Raw genomic sequence first — 13,019 nt, forward strand, 5'->3', positions numbered from 1 at the left:
CAGATCTTAGGTACCACCAGTGCTCCAAATCAACTGCTCTCCTGGAAACCCTTCATCAGCACTGACCTGCCCAGACTTTATTGGCAAGGAAGCAGGGGTGGGGGTGGGGGTGCTGAGTGGTGAAGAGGAGCAAATGAGCTCATGTGCCTTTGCAAGGTTAGAAGCATGTTCACACAATGGCCACGTCTGGAGGTCTGGTGCCCCAATGTCATCATCAAGTTGTGACTTCCAGCTCCATGTAAGTAGGGCAATAGTGGGACTCATTCTGGAAATGACTTATTTCCTAAGCTCTACACAGCTCTGCCTTTTCATGCCCTCTGATTATCCTTAGCCCCTCTCGCCTGGGAACTTTAGCCTGGACAGTCTCCTGGCTCCTCCTGGGTAGCAGGAAGGAGAGGCAACAATGTGAATCCACATTGGCTCAATCTCTGAGCAGGTGCCTCCTCCTGCCTCCAGCCCAGGGCTCTGCTCCCCACTTCAGCCTGGCATGCATTTCTTCCCTTAGCATTGCCTGGGTGAAAAAGTTCCCTGGGGTATTTGTGCCTCATCTCCTCCAGTGGTTCTTAGCCCTGGCTGCACTCCAGAACCATCACCTGGGGAGTTTCGTGTTTTTCTTTTTCCATTTGCTTGGTTGTTGTTTTAAAATTACCCTGGACCCATTGAGCTAAAACATCTGGGGGATGGGAGCCAAAATTCTGTATCCAGCCAAGCTGTTTCTGGTGCATAGAGAGGTCTGAGGTCTGCAGATCTGTATCCTCAGCAATCTAATGCAGCAGTCTAGAATGCATTCCCCTGCATTCTAGGACCTTCCATCACCAGCCTATAGCTCTCTCTACTAAAGAAAGCATATAGAAAAGAAGCTTGACGGGATTTATTTAGGAAACAATCAGTTAATGGTGAATGAATGAATGAATGAATGGAAGTGTGAGCTATGAGGTGATCTTCTTAATAACATTTTGTTTGTTTGCTTGTTTGTTTTGAGAGAGAGAGAGAGAGAGAGCTCGAGTGAGGAGGGGCAGAGGGAGAACAAAAGAATACCTTAAGCAGGCTCCACACTCTGCACAAAGCCCCACGTGGGGCTCAGTCTCAGGACCCTGAGATCATGACCTGATCCATGGCCTGAACCAAAATCAAAACGCTTTAAGAGACTGAGCCCCCCAGGTGCTCCTTACTCAATAGTTTCTAATACAATCCAATAGTGAGATTGTATTTTATGTCTCATTTAGTATCAAATAAGTTGCACACTTAGGCACTGACAAATACAGAGTGTTTTCTCCAGCCCCCAATTGTGCTCTGCATCACAAACTGAAACCAGTCATGGTCCTTGCCCCCAAGAAGCTCTCAGTCTCATCGGGAAGGAGCCAAACATAGACTGAAAAACATCAACATAAAAACCACTATGTACTGAGTATGCGCTGTATACCAGGCACAGTGCTCAGTGCAGTCAATGGGTTAACTTGCTTCGCCTGCCTCTCACAGTGATCCCGTGATATAGGTATTTTTATCCTAATTCATAGATGAGAAAACGAGGGCCCAGTGGAATTCGCCTAGGACACGCAGCTAGTAAGGAACAGAGCCAGATCCGTCCCCAAGTTGTCTCCCGAGTGAGCCACAGTATGCAAGTGATAAGCATGGCTAGAGCTGAGGACTGGGGGAAAGTGGGGTGAGTTTGGGAGTGTCTAGGGTCCGTGGCCAGACTCTGAAGGATGGGTGATGCTTTCATGTGTAATGAAGAAAGGAAAGAGAACCTCAAGCGTAAGACAACAGCATCAGCAGAGGAACAAAAAAAGCCCAAAGGGTGAGGTTTAGCAGTCCCCTGTGCGCCTCCTGGGAGTTCCCTTGAGCGGCCTGCCCAACCATGGTGACGTAGGCCCAGCCATGGTCCCCAGGAGGGCATTGTTCTCCCAAACAATGACTGGCCCCAAAGAAGGCAGAGTTATTTCTGCTGTGATCTGGAAAGAGAATTTGGTGGCATCAGGGCTTGGGTGATTCCCTCCTTCCCGTAGGAGACTGGAGTGGAAAAAGGACCAACTTCAAAGCGAAACAGGCTGGTGTTCTGATTCGAGCTCCAGCCTTAATGATGGGTGAGACACTTGGCCCCACAAAGCCCCAGTCTTCTGGGAGGAATGACAAGGATCTAAGCATTCACACTGCAGCATCGATGTGGACATTGGAGATCATATCCGTGAAGGACAAAAGGGCCTGGTCCTCATTGTAATTTGTTGTGGGCTGAGCTGTGTCCCTCCAAAATTGGTATGCTGAAGTCTAACCCCCAGTACCTCAGAATGTGACCTGATTTGAAGATAGGGTCTTAAAAAAGGTAATTAAGTTAAAATGGGATCATTACAGTGGGCCCTCATCTCATATGACCATTGACCTTGTAAGAAGAGGAGACTAGCACGCAGATACAGAGGAAGGTGCGTGGGAAGATCTCTGAGGGTGAGGACGATCTACCAGCCCAGGAGGAAGGCCTCTGAAGAGGTCACCCCTGCTGACCTGTTCGTATCTGAATTTAAGCTCCAGGTCTGTGAGGAAATAAATTTCTGTTGTTTATACCGTCTAGTCTGTGGGACTTTGTTACGGCAGCTCTGGAAATCTAATTAGAATTCAATAAACATGATACACCCCTATTTTTTATTTAGAAAGGGTGAGTGTGACCTCTGGTCTGCTGCTCAACATTTATTGAGCGCTTATACGGAGTATGTTTTTATGAAAACTGAAAACTGAACTACTGGTTTATCTGAACAGAGCATAAACACACGCTGTCCAAAATGGGAGACAAATTAGAGTTCATCTCTCTTTTCAGCACTGCCCCCAGCCTCCCACACCCCTTAGTTTTTCAGACGAGGAAGCTAAGGCCTTGCAAAGGCTCTCAGCCTCAAAGTCAGGACTCAGGAGGTCAGCTGAGCATTCTTAAAATTCTAGACAATAATAGTGTCCTAGAGTCGGACAAGCCATTTCTAATACAATTATGGACAGTAATTGTCATCAAAGATGATGCTGAGAAGTACGCAAGTCAATCCTTGTAATTTATGAGGTGCTTGCTCTATCCAGGGATGCTGAGCTCCCTCCAAGGATCACGTCACGTAACCCTCTCAATGATTCTGTGGTACCACTCAATCCTCTCTACTTTTCAGAGGTAGAAATGAAAAGTTAGAAGGAAGAGTAACTCACCAAGGCCACACAGTTGACACACAGTAGTGACAAAATTATAAGCTAAGCAGTCCATCTCACAGGTCACCCTTTGGGTTGCAAGGCCTTCCTGGAGGGATATCAAGAGGAATAAATGGAAAACTTTCTCTGAATGGACACTGGATCAGGCAACTGGAACTACAAGTTCTAGCCTCGCTCTGCCACTAACCAGTTGTGTGATCTGGGGCAGGTCCCTTCATCTTTCATGGTCTCAACTGTGTTATCAGCAAAGACAAGAGAGTTGACTGTACCGTGGAATGGGAGTTGGCCTCTGAGGTCCCATTACTGTTCAAAGAGTGTAAAATCTCTCATGTTTATTGCAAAAGCAAGGTAACCTCACTTAGACATCTGAGCCTAAACATAACTCTCTCTTGGATTTATCCCACCCACCGCTGACTTACGATACAGTTCAGGTCTTCACTGCCCCTCACCTGCACCACTGCAACGGCTTCCATTCTTTCCCTCCATCGTCTACATGGATACAGGATTAATCTCCCAAAAGTGCTCTTCTCGCATGTTCCCTGTTCAGCTCCCCAGAAGCAATTGCTTTCATTGATGCTCAAGACCTTCCAGGACCTGGATTTTATATTCCAGAGCAGGCATAGTTAATAAGCATCGATCAGATTTTCACCACTGAAGGGGGCTGGTTTTTCATAATTGAAAAGAGTGTAAGGGATTTCCAGTGTCCTTACGTAAGTGGAAATGCAAAAATGGATCTTTGAGAATTAATCCTGGCAGTGGGGAGGGTCAGGTCTTATTGTCAAACTACTTTTCAGTGTTTGGCAAAACCAAAATAATCCTGCCATTTACTTGGTTTGGTAATTTCCAACTTTCTCTGCCTCTAAAACTCAGGAAAATCACTGCATATTCAACTTCTATCCTCCTGGCTGAAGGTTCCTTGAACTCTTCAGCTATAAATAGTCTCTACTTCCTCCTAACACCTGCTCCTAATCTAGGCCCTAACCTTCCTCCTTGTATTCTATTTATTGTTCTAAGTATATCATGGAGCAATTCTATTTATTCCCTTACTCGTGTATCCTTTTCTGTATTCATTCACTGCACAAACATTGATTAAGCCCTGTTAAGTGCAGGCCCTCTGCTAGGTGCCGAGGAAGCAACAGAAAACAAGGGACTGTTCCTTGTCTCTGTGGAGCTAAGAGTCTAATGGAAGAGATAAGCATCGTTGTGGAAGCAGTGACACAATTCATTGTTTCACTATGATCGTGAAAGTGTGACCAAGGAGAGCAATCAGAACACTAGTCCATTGCTGAGAACCTATTATGTGCCAGGCACCAAGCTAAGCATTGACTATATTAAATCTTTTTATTCTCACAGCAATTCCAGTGCAAGGGGCATAGTATGGTAGCTAATGAACAGTATGATATGAAATGAACTGTGCCACAGAATGGTTAAGTATTTTGCCTCAAATCACACAGCTAGTAAGTGGCAGAGCCAGAACGTGAACCAGAGAAATGTTACTGCAGAGCCCCTCTTAACCACCGTGCTCAAATGTCTAATAAAGCTTGTTAACACAGGGTCTTGACCTAGTTCTGGGGACCTGTGGTCAGCATCCTGGAGAAAGTATTTAAGGGGGTTGAAATCTGAATTGTGAGTTGGAATTAGCTGAAAACAAAAGAGAGGTCAGAGGGAGAGGAGGAAGAGGGTTCCAGGCAGAAGGAAGATCTTGTGCAAAGGGCCTGAGGTAGAAAAATGCATGGCACATTCAAGGAGCTGTGAATGGGCCAGAGTGTCTGGAAAACCAAAAGGAAGGAGAGGATGGTTATGGGAGGGCTTCTGAGGTGAGCAGAACCCAGGGAAGGCAGGATAATTGCGGCCACAAGAGTAGTAAGATTGATTAGGAAGACCATAGAGAAAGTAGAAATGACAGCCTAGAACTGAGGCCCACAGAATTCCAACAAACATAGGTCTTGTCAAAGAAAGTGATTGAGCCAAGATGTTTGGGAATGAGAGACCAGGAGGCAGGAAGGAACCAGGACTAGAAGAGGGTCTGGAACCAGGGAGAGTCAGGTTTTAAGTAGCAGAGTGTGGTCAATTACATCCATTGGTGCTGAAAGGAGCATCCAAAGGGGATATGATTGCCTATTGGATTTGGACACACGAAGTCTTCTCAGCAAGGGGCCTCTCCTTGGAGTGAGTGGGGAGGAAACCACAATGAGGGCAGTTGTACAGTGAGTGGGAGATGAAGGCATAGAGTCAGTGAGTGTGTAGACCTTAAGAAATTTGGTTGCAAGGTGGAAGAGAGAGTGGAGATTTTTCCCATATGTAACCAGCTTGGCTCTCCCGTCACACACAGTAGTGATGTTATAGTTGTGACTTTCTTTTTAAGAAAGGAGATGATTGCATTGCACGCGAGGACTCTACCAAGGGGAGTCATGCCTCCTACTAACACATGGCCTGTGACTGGCTAACGAGACAAGCTACTATCCCCTTGGAAAGAAGCCCCTGGTGTGTTTCCCTCTTCCCTGCTTTGCCCGTTCTGGGGTACAGACTACATGGTTATATAGCTATTGTTTTAAACATGTACTTCTGATCAAATAGTAGGCGAGAGACTGAAATTACATATAAACATACATCATTCTACGACTGGAGGATAATTCAAAGCAGATTCCTTTTGACGGTACGTGCAAAATGGTAATACCAAATTTCAGAGGAGTCGCGAGTTTTTCTGGGATTATTGCTCTTGGTTTATCCCATGAGGCACAGGGTACCATCAGTAACCTTTGTCCCGAACTGCAGAAATACAGATTAAAAATCCTCAGGTATAACTTTAAGAGCTGCCCTCGCAGATCTGTATTTTCAACTGCAGAGGCGATAAGACCTATCTTTGCTGACATTATTTAATTAGATGATTCATCCCTGGCACATGCAGAACGAGAAGCTAAATATTTATTTAACACGAACACGAATCACAATGCCAATTAAAGGACTGCCTTGAAACCTTTTTTTCTATTTAATTTTCCCTTGCCTTGAACTAAGGTCCTGCAGCAGCATTGTGTTGGGTGGCTCAGGACTCTCAGATTACAGAGGAACATTTGTTTGTACACAATGGGGTCAAGTTTTCCAAAACACACTGCACATGTGTGCCGCGTTGATAACCTTTTATACTTCTTCCCTTGTTGTAAATCCCTGGAGGGTTTTAACCTTTAAGCAAGAGATTGCCATCTTGATGAAAACACGAAGTTCCTAACTCGGCTCTTATCTCATCTATCTTGCTACTCTGATTTGCCATGTGGAGGGGTTTCCCTAAGCCCCGGGAAAACAATGCCAGGGGTGCATTCCAGGGGCGAGGGAGGGTAGCCCTGTGGTTGGCTGTTGCGCTGGATAGAGCATCAGAGGGCTTGGGTATGGGTTGCAAACCTTCCAGTTCTGTGGTTCTACTCTTCAGCAAGTTGATGCAAAAGAATACTGGAGTAATACTCATAATAATAATGGACCAACTGGAGCAGTCTCTGGTCACTTGGCAGGAGCAGAGGCTTGGAGGCCATCATTCTGGAAAGTGGGGAGGTCTGTGGGAGGGTCTGAGGGCTGGGTGGCTGAGGTGGATGTGAGCAGGAACTACACTGGGCACTCCAGGGGCTCAAGGCAGCCATTTACAACATAACTTAAAATATTCCAACATCTTAAGAATTGGCAGGACCACCTTAGCTCTCTGTTCTTCTGCTTTCAGGAGCCCTTACTCCCTCTGTCTCCTGAGACAAGGCATTGCTGTCCTTGGCCAGTGATTTCATTTCTCTGAAATTTTCATTTCCCCCTCTAGGGATTCTGTCAGACTTCAAGAATAAAGTATGCATATGATTCAAGATGAAAAAACTATTATTTTTTCCCCCAAAATACAGTACCCTGAGAAATCATGAACATTCCAAGATTTCTCTAATCATCAATGCCATTCTTCACGAGTCCCTGTCCTCCTTGGGTTCTTGGTTTCTGAAGTCACTTAGCGCCTCTTCCTTTGCAGCACCTCCCCCCACCCCACCCCAGTCTCTTATCACTTCAGCTTTTGCTCCCTTCTCTCCTCTGTCCTCCCTTCCCTCCTCCTCCTCACAATCTGCAACTGCTCCATCATTAGTCCATCAAAACCTGTCCTAGGTCCTTGGTTCACCTCCCTTGACACCCTCTCTCTTAGGGAGCTTGCCCATTTCTGTAGTCTTAGTTATCAAGTTACATGAGAATTCCCAAAGCTTTATTTCCACCCTGATCTCTTTGCTACATATCACACACCTCGGTCAAAATTCAGCTCACCCGAGACTGAATGTCATTTTTCTCTCCCACTGCTACCTCCTAACCTATCTCTTCCCAGATCTGCCAATGGCTGGACTCACTCACTCTCCAGGTTCCCGGATGCACCACGCCACAGGTAGTGAGCAGGAGAGGAAGCAGCAACTCAACCAGCCTCTGAGTCCTGTCCTGGCCTCTGCTGCTGCCTGCTACACCCTAGTCACCACCCTGGTTTGGACGTGATCATCCCACACCTGGCTGATTGCAGCCATCTGGATGGGCTTCCTCACTTCTGCCTCCACCTGCTCAATAACCCAACACACCATCAGCAGATGCATTTGCATGGAACGCTATTTTCCATAGATTGCTGTCTACCGCATTCAAATTCTTCAAACTTTCTCAAGTGACCGAGGAATATTTGAGCTCCTTTACCTGGCGAGCATGATCACCATAACCCCAATGTGAACCCAGCTCTGCCACATTTTTCTTCCACCACACTTGGATACAGAGCAGATAGACCACTCACAAGCTTTCATTGTGCCTTCTTTTGCAAAAGGCGTCATAAATGTTAACCATAAATGTTGGTCGAATAGATTGCTTCTCAAACCATCCTTGGCCACTGAAATGTCCCATTCCTCCTTTCTGAGCTTTACTCCTTCCAGATCATGCTATTTCCTTAGTAACAGCGACAGTTGCTGTCATTTATCAAGTTCTTGCTACATGCCAGGCATTAGACTAAGCACTCTGTGAGCACTTGGCTCATTTAATCCTCAAATTCTATATTGGTAAAACTACCGTGGTCCCCACTTTACAGGTGAAGGAACTGAGGCATGAGTAAATTAAATAACACACCCCAGGTCACACAGTAAAATAGGTAATTCTGTTGCCAAAGTCTGAACTCTTGATCTTTAGAGCACACTGCCGCTCTGCTCGTCTCCTCCAGAGACGCGACTTTCTCCCGACCGCCCTGCAAGTCTCTGCTGTGCACGTCCTTCTGCAGTGCTCTTGTGAGTGTCATAGCATAACATCGTCATTAGGCATGACTCAGGTCAGACTGTCTGAGCTGCAGTCTCGACCACACTAGTTGCTGCTTTTGCGTGTCTCGGGCAACTTACAACCGCGTGTCCCTTCATCAATAAGATTGCTACTATAATAGCCCCTGCTGTATAGGTTATTGAACAACTAACTAACTGAGTTAACAGTCTTTGTAAAGCACTGAGCAGCATGGCACATAGTAAATGCTCAGCAAATATTACCAGTTATTATTAAAATTCCCAATGCCTGTGTGTTGCCTCCTGCTATGAGTGTGAGCTAACTGGGGCACCTGGGTGGCTCAGTAGGTTAAGCGTCTGCCTTTGGCTCGGATCATGATCCCAGGGTCCTGGGATGGAGCCCTACATCGGGCTCTCTGCTTACCAGGCGAGTCTGAACCTCGGCCTTTCCCCCTAGTTCATGCTCTCTCTCTCTCTTAAATAAATAAAATCTTAAAAAACAAACAAACAACAACCAAAAAACAAAACAAAACAAAACAAAAACGTGTACGTTAACTAAAGGAAAGGATTCTCTGCCTCGTAATTCCCTAGCACTTAGCCAGTCTATCCAGCACAAATGTTTCCTCCAAACTCTGCCTCTTAAGTTTTCACTTAGGCGATGACTTTTAGGAAATTGGCAAGATGTCAGTTATCGAACCAGAATCATGCAATGTGAGTTGAAACGCCAAGGGGGTAAATAACTTGTGAATTCAAAGTGTACCTACAGCCCACGCAGGTATTTTGGTCGACAAGCCTTCCTGAGGCATCTACTATGTGCCAAAACTCACAGGCCCTGGGGACATGGACCTAAGCTGAGAGAGCCCTTCCCAGCGCTCTCTACACGGGACACAAACATGACAGCAAAGGCCCACACTAGCTTGAACTATATTGAGAGATGTTGGTGGGGAGGAGAGAAGGTTCTAGGGGCATGTTTTATGGTTTAAAAACAACCCTGATGTATTGTCTATCCATGTGTAGATCAGTCCAGAAAGTGGCGGATCACACAAAGGATAATTAGTATTTCAGTCTTTCTTCTCTTTCTGGGGATTGGGACACTCGTGTTAAAGTCACATGGAATAAAGTGGATGGCCCCATAATCATTTGGCACTAGACGAGCACATCCTGTTTACCTAGAACATTTAATCTGGGTTTTGAAAAATCCGCAAGGACCAGTCTATTTGCAGTGAAGTCAGGGGTGTGGCATCGCCCTTGTCGGCGAGCTGGAAAACTCTGAATTCTCATGTGTGAGTGTGAGATGGGTCTGCTTCTGCCGTAGGCAGCAGCAGCCAGAATCCTAATACACGTTGCACACGTGCTCACAGCACGGGCACTCCTGGGCCCAGCTTCTCGGGCACACGAAGAAGGGTGGCTTCTGTTTCTCCAATTAGCCCCTTTATCTCTTACATCTAGCTATATGAGAGAATTACTTCAGAGATTAAAAAATATATACAATGCCCAGAGATTCTGATTTCGTTGTTCCAGGGATGTGCCTAGGCATTTTTCTTTTCTTGTTAATTTCTGGGGTGATACTAATGGACAGCAAGTGTTGGAATCCACAAAGACCTGGTCCAGGCAATAGATGTATCTACAGAATTATCTACAGAATTCCAGCAACCCTGGGAATCCATGTTGCTCCAGAGCTGACAGGATCCAGCCGATCAGTTAATTCTCTATTAAACATGCTTCCTATCCTTACATTACTACCCAACAATGGGGTGGGAAAGCCAGAGACCTGGGTTTTTTCCTTATCTTGGTGCCCCCAAAAGATCCATTGTGTGATGCTGGGCAAACCACTTGGTTTCTGAACCTTTTATTTTTGTGTTCCATAAAATGAGATCGGACATCTGCTTCCCCTGTGGTGGAGTGAAAGAAGGGGCTGGTCTCTGCCGGGGCTGGTGCCCTGGCATACAGTGAAGACGTTAATTGGATTAGCCAGGCCTGGGAGAGAAGTTCCGGCAGACAAATTTAACAGGAGGCTTAAGAAGCACTACAGAATGTCCAAATTCGGCAGGGCCAAGAGGCCATCTTTTTTGGGTTACAGAAACCTTGAGAAGGCCAAGAAATTACCAAAAAACAACTGAAAGTATTTTGTAACTACTCTTAAATTTGACAGTGCCTATATGTAACTTCTTTCCAAACCTTCTCTCTCCATGACCCATACCAACTTGTTCATAGTGATTTTTAATTCTTCACTTGTCTCATAACATTGTATGGGGGAAAAAAATGAAAGGTCCCTTTTGTACAGAAGGCTAGAAGAGGTAGAAAGTGAACTTATCTGTTTAAAAAAAAAAAAAAAAGTTATTGGGGCTCCTGGGTGGCTCAGTGGGTTAAAGCCTCTGCCTTCAGCTCGGGTCATGGTCTCAGGGTTCTGGGATCGAGTCCCGCATCGGGCTCTCTGTTTGGCGGGAAGCCTGCTTTCTCCTCTCTCTCTCTCTCTCTCTCTCTCTCTGCCTGCCTCTCTGCCTACTTGTGATCTCTGTCTGTCAAATAAGTAAATTAAAAAAAATTTTTGAAAAAAAAAGTTATCATCAATTATATAAAAAGGGAAATCTCTCCCATCCTATCCTATCTTCCCTGGATGAACCACTTAATCTCAGTCGCTCCTAGTTAGCTACCTAGCTATCCGTTCATCCATCTACCTAACTCACTTTCCTCTCCTTTTCTTTCCTCTCCTCTCTTCCCCTCCCTTTCCCTTCCTTTCCTTTCTTTTTCATCTTTCATTTCCAAAACAAGGCTGCCTTTGATGGCCTTCAAGAGAGGACCAAACCTCCAGTTGGAAAATCTAGAGTTTAATCCATGGGGAACTATTATTAATATTACTTGATGAGGCCAAAATCAACACAAAAGTAATAATGATAAAAATGAGTACAACTCTTTCAGACTCGTCTAAGTGCTGAAAGTGCTGTTTGCACCCTCCCTTTGTCATTTGATCTTTGAGTGAGAGACGGTGCTGTTAAAGAGAGGTAAATGAATCTGACAGTGGGAATTTATTGTACTCTGTGCCCTGGCTTGTCCTGAGAGCTGAGAAGACAGAAATAACTGGGAAGATGCACGACACACTATTGATGGGGTATTTGTGGGGAGAAGAAGCGTAAAGCTGAAGGCAGAGGCTTTAATCCACTGAGCCACCCAGGAGCACCAAGAGTGGGTACTAGAGAGCATGAGACATTGTTACAGCAGGAATATATTCATGTGCTACTGGTATCATCCGAACATGAAAGACCAAAAACCCAAGCCCTCCATGAAAGGAAAAACTGAGCGCCAGTGAAGTGGCATGGGCTGGCTTTCTACAAAGCATAAGAAAACATGGTTTAAGCAAGCCACACTTCAGAGAGACTCTCCTCCTTCTAGAACGCTCAAGACAAGTCTGCCCATCTCCCAAAGCCAGCACTTTTCTTATCTTCCTTCCTAGCACTGACCGTAAACTCTTCCCCTCCGTCATGGGTGAGAAGGGACTGCTGAACACTTCGGAGACCACCCCTTGTCCCGGTGACTGCCTGGGAGCTGACAGAGTTCACGGTGTAGCCTCTTGCTTTGTCAGCACACAACCACAACATGGCTGCCTGGCCATGGACACACTCAGGGCAGCGTTCATGAATGCTCTTGTCTTTATGGTATTTTCTGGCTCAGGGATGGGAAAATTCATTGAACAAAAAAATAAAAACAAAAAAAGGAAAGAAAGAGGAAAAGAAAAGAAAAGAAGGAAAGAAAGTAAGAAAGAAAAGGGAAGACAAAGAAAGCTCTTTATTATAGCGGAAACCCTTAAAAGATGCCAGTTGGTTACATGATACCTAGTCTTCCTAAACACAGTCTCATCAACTTGGCCAACAGCCTGCAAACACTCTTGACCAAATATGCTTTATATGCTTTACGCAGGCAACATCCATGTCACAGCCACACAGAAGGAAATCAGGCAAAGAGGATCAGAACTGGGCGACGTCTTAAAAGAAGTGTGGAAGTGACTGAGGTGCCCCTGAGGTCTTGCTACAGAGGGAGGTGAACCACAGCAGAAGACATGTTACCTGTCCGCCACCGCAGTCCCCAGGCTGGCTTCTGCTCTGATCAGACGCCTAAAACCATCCAGATTTCCCCTATGAGGCCATCTGCCCCGCGGTCTCCAAGAAAACCTATACCCGTTGAAGGCAAAGCCGAGCAGGATTCATTGTGAGGGCTCAGGCAGGACTGGCAGCTCCGTGCCGAGCTCAGCCTCACCGCTGTCCCGCGCCTCCCCTGCTCTGGTCCTCCGAGCCTCACAGCGCCATCCGTGAGAGGCTCGCTGCTGTTTGAAAAACAAGAAGTGATTTCCTGGTCCTCTTCCCCGGATGGCGTGTGCGATTTCCCTTACGCCCATGGGAAGTCCTTCAGATCCTTCTTATCTGGAAACCTCTCCACTGAGTGGCCAGACTTGTTTGGCCAATGCCCCTGGTCCTTGCTTTCCTTTCACCAAAGAAAAAAATGAGGAAAATGAAACCAAAGCAAACCCCAAAATGGGTCAGGGCTAAGGGGGTGGTGTAGGATGCCTTGTTTAGACCTTCTGAGATGTTCACTAAATTGGATTAT

General features: G+C 45.9%; 1 protein-coding gene across 11 annotated transcripts in view; it reads right to left on the reverse strand.

Moving 5' to 3' along the window:
* The window catches only part of ADGRF5 (adhesion G protein-coupled receptor F5), a 98,689-nt gene that overhangs the window by 57,346 nt on the left and 28,324 nt on the right, over window positions 1-13,019 (reverse strand). For 2 of the 11 annotated variants that reach the window (XM_082731140.1, XM_082731145.1), the window contains exon 1: window positions 12,482-12,874. The exons of 6 other annotated variants lie outside the window; for them this stretch is intronic. The gene's annotated coding sequence lies outside the window, so the exon portion shown is untranslated. Of the gene's footprint in view, window positions 1-12,481; window positions 12,917-13,019 lie in introns of those variants that run through there. 3 more of the 11 variants (XM_082731138.1, XM_082731142.1, XM_082731141.1) reach the window with 3 other exon arrangements.

Source organism: Mustela nivalis (assembly GCF_964662115.1).
Source record: "Mustela nivalis genome assembly, chromosome: 5".
Taxonomy (NCBI): Eukaryota; Metazoa; Chordata; class Mammalia; order Carnivora; family Mustelidae; genus Mustela; species Mustela nivalis.